General features: G+C 41.1%; 1 long non-coding RNA gene across 2 annotated transcripts in view; it reads left to right on the top strand.

Moving 5' to 3' along the window:
- The first annotated feature begins 1524 nt into the window (after positions 1–1524).
- The window catches only part of LOC146801676 (uncharacterized), a 522872-nt gene continuing 514420 nt past the window's right edge, over positions 1525–9976 (top strand). Inside the window, exon 1 of one of the 2 annotated variants that reach the window (XR_014967639.1) lies at positions 1525–1665. This is a non-coding gene — a long non-coding RNA (uncharacterized LOC146801676). The remainder of the gene's footprint in view (positions 1666–9976) is intronic. The other variant, XR_014967638.1, reaches the window with a different exon arrangement.

Raw genomic sequence — 9976 nt, 5'->3', positions numbered from 1 at the left:
ACAGAGTACAAAGCCTGACATTTGACCTCTGTCTTATTTGACCTCTATCTTTGAATGTACAGCAAATGAGACAAGATAATAACAAGATTTAAAGGCCTGTTTACAGATAACGAGTACCTACGGGATAAACAAAGACAAGCTGGAAAGCCTAACACAACAAGAAAATGAAAAAGTCAGTTAGGAAAGATACACTCTCTGGAGTGGCTCAACAAAAAGAAAGAAACAGCCCCAAAAGTGTGAACATTGTCACATACATTCTTTCGCTTTGAAGTCAGCAGAAGAAAAGTAAACAACAAGTTCTCACAGAGTACAAAGCCTGACATTTGACCTCTGTCTTATTTGACCTCTATCTTTTAATGTACAGCAAATGAGACAAGATAAGAACAAGATTTAAAGGCCTGTTTACAGATAACGAGTACCTACGGGATAAACAAAGACAAGCTGGAAAGCCTAACACAACAAGGAAATGAAAAAGTCAGTTAGGAAAGATACACTCTCTAGAGTGGCTCAACAAAAAGAAAAAAACAGCCCCAAAAGTGTGAGCAGTGCAAGGACACAAGTACTTGGGCCATGCTCTAGGGGAGGGTCACATTGCAAGAAGAGGGAAGTGTGGACTGCAGAACTAACCAGCAGGAAGCAAGCACTTGAGAGTAGCTTTGAAGCCCACCAATGTTAACTAATGGGAAGGCTCCAAGCCTACTAACAGTAAACAAAATGTCTTGAAGAGACCAAAAAATGTATGGCCCAAAAACTAGCACTCTCAGAACCTCACACTGCATTTATCCACAACTCTCTGTCGCGCTATCATTGACACTCACCCACGTTCTGAAATCACCCGACTACCAGAGGCAACTCAGTTTGCAGTATGGGCTTTTAATATATCCCATGAAGAACAAAAATACAGAAATACAGTACTTAGGTGAATAAAACGCTCTTAGGAAATAGGGACATGTACACAGTTCAACGTGAAGTAAAATGTGTGAAATTAAACAGTGAATGAATCATTGACGTGGATTGCTTGAAGGTTTGATTTACTCATTGTTAAGAAAGAAATCATTGTGTTTGCTTGCAAAGTTAAAGATCAGAAAGATACGGCCTGGTTGGGGCCCATTTTAAAGTCGTTTTTGCTGCGCACCCACCGCATATAGAGCCTTGACTCACTACATTCATATAATTTCAATATTCTGTCCCACTCTCTCACTGGCAGCAAAGCCAGACATCCCATTAGTGTTGTTTAAAGAGGGCTGCAACTGTCTCGCACAGTTTACACAGCACAAATAACCTGCCAAAAAGCAGTTAATCAGGATCAAGAGTCCTGGTGCCCTAAAATGAGTGCCAGAAGGGTCCATCGGCAACCATAGTAAAATACATCATCCTGTTTGGCAATGTACCATACAACTGCTGACTAGTTTTACTACCATAGTATGTGGCTTAATTAACAGAGAATATGCTTATGCAAAAATATCAAACCATTAAACAAACAGATCTGAGGATATAAAAGTGGCATTAAAGTATTGAAGAGCAATCCATATCCAGAATCTGACTAACAGACTGAATTGAGGAGACTGCAGTAAACCATGGCTCAGAAGGTGTTCTATGGCCTGGCTCTGGTCCTTATTATTGGAGTCATGCTTTTGAATGTACAGCGTGCTGAATCTGCCGAAGGTAATGTATACTCAATTTATCCACATTGTGTAGTTCAGCCAACTTGAAAATAAGTGTTATCAAGGCAAAACTGTTGGCTGGCCCATAACTTCTGGGGGGAAAAGTGAACACTAAGGTGATTAGGGAGTATCACAGAATACGATTTTGGTTTTATTCTCACATAATGTATTCCTTCATTTTGTCCATGTGGCTCATGGGTACTTTCTTGTTAGCTGAGAGTCAAAAGGGGTTTATTCCAAGGTAGCTCACATCTGGAGGGTCTTTGAAAGAGTCAGCAAAATAAAACTATGTTCAGGGGATGTTCTGGCAAAATACAATACCATTTAAACACTCTAATAAATGATTTACGCTAATAGCTCTGTCATGTTCCAAAAATAAAATCTATATCATGACCTTATTGTGACATTGACTGTATGACCTTTTTTAAAAACTCTCAGTTTTTCATTCTTAAAAGTGATTTAAATTGGGCAATTATAGATGGCAACTAGAGTTGTGAAATGTTGGGTTAAAATTCAAAATGTGAAATTCAGAAAAGGCAGTTGTAGGTGCACAGCAGATGCATGCCCCCAAGTGTGGTGAAATACGGCGCAGTGTACTGGGGTTTGAATAGGCATCCGAATAGCAGAAGTGGAGGTAATGAGGCAACACAAACTATGCGGTTCACTCTTTCAAACCTTATGAGATGATCTGTCATGATCAGTGTATGTGTTTATGGTACTCGCAGAGCACGAACGTGGTCAAAAAGCAGCAGAGTGCTCTACTAGGTCAAAGGCAAAGATATAATAGCCAAGTGATTGGAGAGGGGCTGGTATGGAGGGGGACTATTAGTGCCCCACGATCAATGGGTCTGACTCCATCCCATGACTGCAACTAGGTACAGAACACTATCTCCCTGAGTTGTGTAAAGGCATTGCTGTTATTTACTCCTTCATGTTTAATCTCTCTATGCTGACGGTTAAGGCTGGTCTTCACAAAACCACCTCCGGTGGAGGCCCTACCCACCAATTTGAGTGCAAGACATATAACTTTAAACATGAGCTTTCTCTGAAAACAGATTCCCCTTTACCTAAAAATATACTCCAATAAATTATAGCTGAAGGCAGAGAATGCCCTCTCTAGTCTTCAAAATTGTATTATTCTTATTTCAAATGGATGAAGTGGTAAAGAGAATGGAAGTGCTGGGGAAACAGATGAGGAAAGAGAATGATACCATTGCCCAGTACCAAACAATGTGACTAGGTCCATTGTTTTGCTCATTTCCTGTAATCTGCTCCATATGAAATGCAGTAAATTCCACAGCTCCAGTTCTCTCAACATGGCGTGAATGGGTGCAACATGTGTGTTCCATCAATCTTAAAGGATGCTGGCTCTCTAGCTCATTGTGGAACCTCAGTGGTGAATCCATAATAGAGCAGTAGTGTCAAAATGCTACTGCTCTGTCAGCTGAAGCAGGTACAGTGAGGCTGCTGCTGGGGTGTGTTGGGCTGACAGACAGAGGCTCTAATACCACCAGCACTTGTCAAACAGGACAGCAAGCAAGGGTTCACAGGCAGCGGTTACTTAAGACACAGCTTTTTCTTGAGGGTTGTAGTCCACAGTTGTGTTCATTGTGCAGGCAATCTACCTTATAAGGACTGAAACCCCACAGAGTTTTTCATCTTTCAAGGAAAGGAGATGTGGGGTACAGTGAATCCAATTTCCAAACAAGCTTTATTCGAAAGATTATGTCATAAAAGCACATACAAAAAAACAAATAATAACATAAGTGATAACAATAAAACATATGCAACAGTGTAGAATAAAGCCTGAGCGGCTAAACAACATCACCATGGAAGAAAATTATCTATTTAGCTCTAAAAAACCATTAAGATCTTAAATAATAAAACTTGATTAAAAAGGAGAGAAATTCCTATTTTACAAATTACAGAGCATATTTAATATTGACAGTTGAGTTATTTTGGCTCTTTAATAGTAACTAGATTATGTACAGGTAATCACTACCTTATTTAGCCTTAGCGAGACGTAGGGAGTTTGCTCTTTTAGCCCACGACCACCCCAAGAATTTTGCCATTGTTATGGCCAACGTTGGTGATGTATCAATTCAAAGGATTCGTCCAGCTTCACTAGCTCTTCTTGTGCCTAGGAGCATACAAATTGGTGTCAGCCAAGCACGGCGTGGAGCATCATAACCAGCGCAAACAAACAATAAATGGGCCAGTGAATCATTACTAAGCTGGCATACCGGGCATATTTCATCAATAGGTTTATCCCATTTGGTAGTAAATGTTCTTAGTGGCAGTGTGCCCACTCTGAACTGGATATATTATTTCCGGTCGAGCGGCTTTGTAATTTGGTCCCAATAAATCTCCAAACTGGGTGTTGATTTACTTACCAGGAAATGGCCAGTTAACGTGGACGAATCGCTGGTTCTGTGTATATTAAGCGGAACCTTTTTCCAATATTTCGCCTTCAGGGTTTTTTTGGTGGGAAAATTGGCATTTATCGGGTCCTTCCACAATGAAATCATACCAACACTTGCTATACGCTCTCTCACCGCCCATAGCCATTTTATTCAATGAGAGGTCTCTGCCTTTATTACATCAAGAAACCCATGTGCATACACTTCAAGTTCGGGAGTAGTCCATGGCCTTTGTCAATACAAAAGGGGATATAATTTGGCTATATCTGCAATAGGTTTCCTCCCAAGATCATACAGTAACGGACAAGTTGGGGTACTCTGTGGTAGCCTGGTGATTTTCCTCAAAAATCTATTTTCCGATATTGAAAGCATAGAAAGGTTCTCGCACCCCCATAGCTCTGAACCATAGAGGGCTGAGCTCATAACTTTCAAGTTATAAATCTCAAGTGCCGGGCTAATTGGCTTTGAGTATGAGGTATTATGTTCCTTATGCAACACCCCAACAATTGCCTGTGCTTAAGAGATGCCAAATCAATCTGATGGTTTAATTTCAGATCGTCCTGGATATTAACCCCCAAATATGTAAACTCTTTGACATGCTCTAGTGGCCGATCATTCATTAAAATACCCTCTTTATAGGCCCTATGCTGATTAAAAGCCATTACTTTCGTTTTCGACACATTGACCTCCAAGCCTCGCTTCATGCAGAACTCCTCAAAGATTGTAAGAGCTCTTTGGAGACCACCTGGCGTCTTGGAGATAATCAATGTGTCGTCCGCAAACATTAGTATGGGGATTTTTTATCCTACTAGAGTTGGGGCATCCATAGGGACCAATCTCAAACATGATACTATTCCATTGATGAATAGAGAAAATAGCATCAGTGCCATCACACATCCCTGGCGCACTCCTCTTTCTACCGGGAAGGATTCGGTGACTTCGCCCTCAATGCCTCATCTAATTTTTGCATTTTTGTCCTACTCCTCGTGCACTCTCATAGTGAGTGTAAGTAGATCCAGTGGCATCGCCATTTCTTGTAAAGTACCCCATAATTTGTCTCGAGGCACGAGGTCACACGCTGATTTGAGATCAACGAAAGCGGCATACAGACTACCCTTGCCCAGCGTCACCCTCTTCCAGTAGAGCAAGGTAAACCTAAACACTTGATCAATGGTGCTTATAAATGCCCTGAACCCGGCTTGCAGTAGCGATAAAACCTTAAACTCATCAATCCACTCTTGTATTTTACTAAGCACTAGTCGCCCCATTACCTTCTGTAGACAATCAATTAAACTAATGGGGCTATAGTTCCCTGGGCATGATTTGTCCCCTTTTTTTAAAAACCAGACTAATTTCTGCTCCTTTCCAGGATGCTGGGACTGGAGCTCCCTGGGCGATGGCATTAGTCAACAACAGGATATATCAGCACCATCTTTCCTTATCATGGAGGAATAGGTCCCCTGGGATACCGTCGGGGCCTGGCGCCTTTCCTGCAGTTATGGAGATTATTGCCGCTTCAACCTCCACCCTACTAAAGGCCTTATCCTGATAAAGTAACCTGGTAATATCACCCTCAACTTCAACTACACGTGCGGATATTGGGGTTTGAAGTGGTTCACCCAGTCCGTCTGCAAAACATGATTTTGGGACTGACCGGACTGCCCTCCTCTATCCCATTTGTAAACATTCCAAAACTGTTTGGGATTTTTCATGGCACAGGCCTCCCTCAGTTCCTGCCATCTTTTATCATCCCATATTCTCTTTGCCTTTGTTTGGGTGGCCCTGTAGATATACCTGGCGCTTCGAACAGCTAGTGGCTCACCTACTTTAATGGCAGCCCCCAAAGCTACTCGTGCTTCTCGACACTCTTTATTAAACTAATGCCCATCTTTCCAATTTGTGGCATTTTTATTTCTACCCTACTTGAAGAAATGAGTACGCAAGTGGGTAAAAAAATTGTTGTGAATGTGAGTTGATTGCTCCAGGGCCAAAGAGTTTACTACACAGACATCTAGCTCGCTTATGGCTCCATCCATACCATTTTTGGTGCTTTCCAGCAGTTCAGGCATCTCAATTATTTTTACCCATTTAAGGTGTCTCATATCGTTAGATAAAATAACTTCACTTGGAGAGTGGAGTCAATCATACTAGCGCTGCAGCAGTGGCATGCTGATTGTGCACCCGGCAGGGCCAGCACTTCTCACCACGAAAAACAGCATCTACCTTCATGACTATCTCACTCTAAATTTGTTTTGTTATTTACTCCTCCTTCTCAATTTTTCGACAACTCAAACCTCATGTTTTTGTGTGTCAGTTTCATTTTCTCTCTTTATCCGTTCTCTGAAACTATACGCCAACTCATTCATTCTGTCTTCTCCTAAAACCCCTCTGTCAATTATCTTCCATTCATTTGGTGATTGTGCATGTCATGTCCCATGTGTGATTATCTCCTGCAGTCCTACCTTTGAGCATGAGGCGACTTTGATACTGTCACTCTCACTCTCCTCATCTGAAAATTAACATTATACAATGATACAACCTGCTCTGGCATGTGGGGTGGGTCCATTATACCTGCTTTATTGAATGCCTCAGTGAGTTCAACCCCACCCTTCTTTTCCATCGGTGGCACCCCACTGTGTCCGCTTTTATAGTTATCCTTTGGGGGGCAATGAGGATTATTCACATTTGGATCAACCTAAATGCTCACCAATCCCCTGCAATTCCCCCTACATGGTTAATACAAGTACTCAATATGAAAAATGTGTGTCCACAACCTAGCATTGATATGCTTGTATTCAAACCTTAGAGTCCCGGATAACTGACTATTTGCTATTGCGTGCGTTGACCACAGCTGATAATGCACACATGTTGATTTTCGGTATGGTACTCATACGGGAATGTGACTATGATTTAGTGTTTCTTCCCTTTTCAAACGTTTGTGCAATTAGCAGAACCCTTCTTCGGTTTGGTACTGCATTTTCCATGCAAATGCTATGCTCATGGGTAACAAATGGTTTCAAGTTAGGAGTGAATTTTAGGTGAAACTCCAAATCAAATATGGAAAAATCTAATTTCTTATGACCTTTGGATTCATTGGTGCAAATTATTCACTTTATAAGTCCTGTTGTACCAAGAGAGCACACCAACATATTTCCTGTACTTCTTGTGAGTTTAGAACACGACCCTGCAGAGGTTGGGATCTCATTGTAGACATAGAAGACAGACCACCTTTTCCAAACCTTGATCTCTAATATCTTATGTTATGTTATTCAAAACCTGCCAGAACTCAAACTACAAATAAAAGCAAGACCTTTATTTTCCTGAGAAATGATAACAGCAAGAAAGAGCTCCTAGATTCAGTAAAAGGTTATTACAGACAATTTCTGCAAAACTGTAATGAACTACATGAATGGAAATAAGAGGATAAGCTTTAAGATACTGCAATGAATCATCCCTCACATATTGATACTGGAGACTCTAGTGAACTATAAATAAATCAGTTTCCTCTGTTTAATATTAATGCTCTGGTTCTACCAGCTTGTGACTGTCATATATTCAGTAACAGGACGTGAAACCCTCAACTTCTTATAGTAGCATGCTTGCTCCATGCTGTAGGTGGATGACTGAGTCCATAATGTGCTCCTGGTAAGAGTGTAGCATAGGATACACCTGTGCCTGTATGTAGTAATGGGCAGTTTATCATCAGGATCAAGATGATCTGTGAATATAAAATAGACTTAAGTGAATGAAGAAGTATGTCTACTCTCTTTATAGTTCCTGAGAGGCTCCTAGATCATCAAGTTCTCTCACAGGCTAGCCTTTTCTAAATGTCACATATACACTAGCCTGGGGCCAAATCGAAAGAAGTTTGGAATATTTGTGATAAATCCACAAATCAGTTATTTAGTTACCACGCGCAGTAAACATGATATCAAAGTGGATCAAGTTCAAAATAGGATTAACCTATGGCAATATTGGTTTTGCCTGTTTTTTCACATGTAATGATATGAAGTTGCCACTAGCATTGTGCTAATCCTAAGGAGGAGAGCTGTCCCATGCCATACATTGGTATTACTACAGTTGTAAACCAAATTCCAAAGTCTTTAGAAATGTGTGTTTACCCGCTGACTGTACATTGTACAAAACATTTTACTACCCAAACTTCGGTAAATGAGGGTGTTATACGGTTCCTATCAATTAAGTAGGACTGTGTATCTGAACAACATAAGCTTCAGAATATGGGAGTTCAGTTCACACATACCATCAGAAAACATTGGCCTGGGTCCCAGCTAGCCCACAGTGCCCCATCTGAACCCCTAACCCTACCAGGGTACCAGAGGATATCAGCAACCTCGAACATAACCACTCTTTATTCCCCAAGCAAATCGTGAAAACTGATCTACCATTTCATTGTTTACATTTACATACACAAGGTAAACACAAGAAAGATACAAATTGACTTTTCTTTTTTTGAAATAATACTATCCTTGTATAGAAAGAGTGTGCTGCATTTATTAGGCAGAATAAACAAAGCATTGTAACTAGCATTACAAGAATGGTGAAAAAGGTAAACAGTTCAACCATTATATAATTACTATGCTTTTACTCGCACTTAACACTATCTATACTATTGAGACGAAAGTGGGAGTAACCTCTGCAAGATCCCCTGGGATAGCCCAATGCGCCATACCTGAGTATAATGTATCAGGAGCCCAGCTTGTGTAGGACAGGCTATCGTCCTTTGCAGGATAGAGGTCAGAATCATCAGGACTGCATCTTAGCTACAGGGCGTCATGTTCCAAGAAAATCCCAGCAAAAGTGCTCCTCTGCCAAATGTATCACAGAGGCCATTTACATAATTAAAGCCCTGCCCCAATGTCATTGTGTCCCTTGTGCTGAGCTGATGCTATGGTTAGTCTTTAGTCTTAGAACTGTCTCCAACCGGACAACCAAATACAGTGGCATCGCTTCTATGTGCCTAGCTTTATACAGAGTGTACTTACTAAGAAATTAACTGCATGTATAGTAACTTCTCAGTACATTATCATGTAAGTGTCAAACATGTAAAAAGTTACCGTTAAAAAAGGGTGTCAAGCTAAAAAGTGAAACTAAAATGGAGACTGAGAGCAGGCCCTGTTGTGCTTTACAACAAGGACCAAGGTCTTCATTGTATAGTTTTTGAAACATCTTTAAAGTTCTTGTTTGCATATTTGTTAGAGAACTATTTTTAATTTAAAATTGTGGTACTTAAGCAGAGAACGCCTTCAAGAATTGGCAATAAGGGACTTCCAGTTACTTGCCATTTGATATTTCCCAGAATGCCATGTTTAGGTATGTAGCTGAGTTCAAAGGGGAAGTGGCCCATTAGAGGCTGTGTTCCCTGTGAAAGTCAAACATGTGCTTCAGAAGCTGCCTTCATTGGAGACTCAGCCTTATCAGCATCAGGCGAGATGCAGCATCTTCAAAGTGCGCTGCCTGTAGGTGGGACTGTCTCTGGCAGAATCTTATGTGATAATCTGGGTGAAGGACCTCTTCTCCAAAGTGGTTGAGTGTCAGTCCTTATATACTAAATCCTATCAGGGAATAGAATTTCTGACATAAGTATAGGAATGTCTGGCATAGATTATGTGCATCAAGGTGTACGTCCAAACATTTCGTTATGGACATGTGAGGCGAATGGCCATCAATTCAGACCACAATATTTTAGCTATATGTCTGTATTTTTCCTTATTTGACCTTGGCATGCTCTCTTCTCGGCTCCTGCTCCTGCTCTCCTACTCTCCTGCCTCTGGCAGTACCAGGAAGCAGGCAGCCAAGCTCCCTCCGGACCCTCCCCAAAGCCAATCACAATGCTGCAAGCAGCGTTGTGATTGGTGGGGACGCCGCCCAACA

Source organism: Triturus cristatus, chromosome 8 (genome assembly GCF_964204655.1).
Source record: "Triturus cristatus chromosome 8, aTriCri1.1, whole genome shotgun sequence".
In the NCBI taxonomy this organism is placed as follows: domain Eukaryota; kingdom Metazoa; phylum Chordata; class Amphibia; order Caudata; family Salamandridae; genus Triturus; species Triturus cristatus.
Note: the sequence above shows the minus strand (reverse complement) of the source record. Positions and strands in the feature narration are given on the sequence as shown.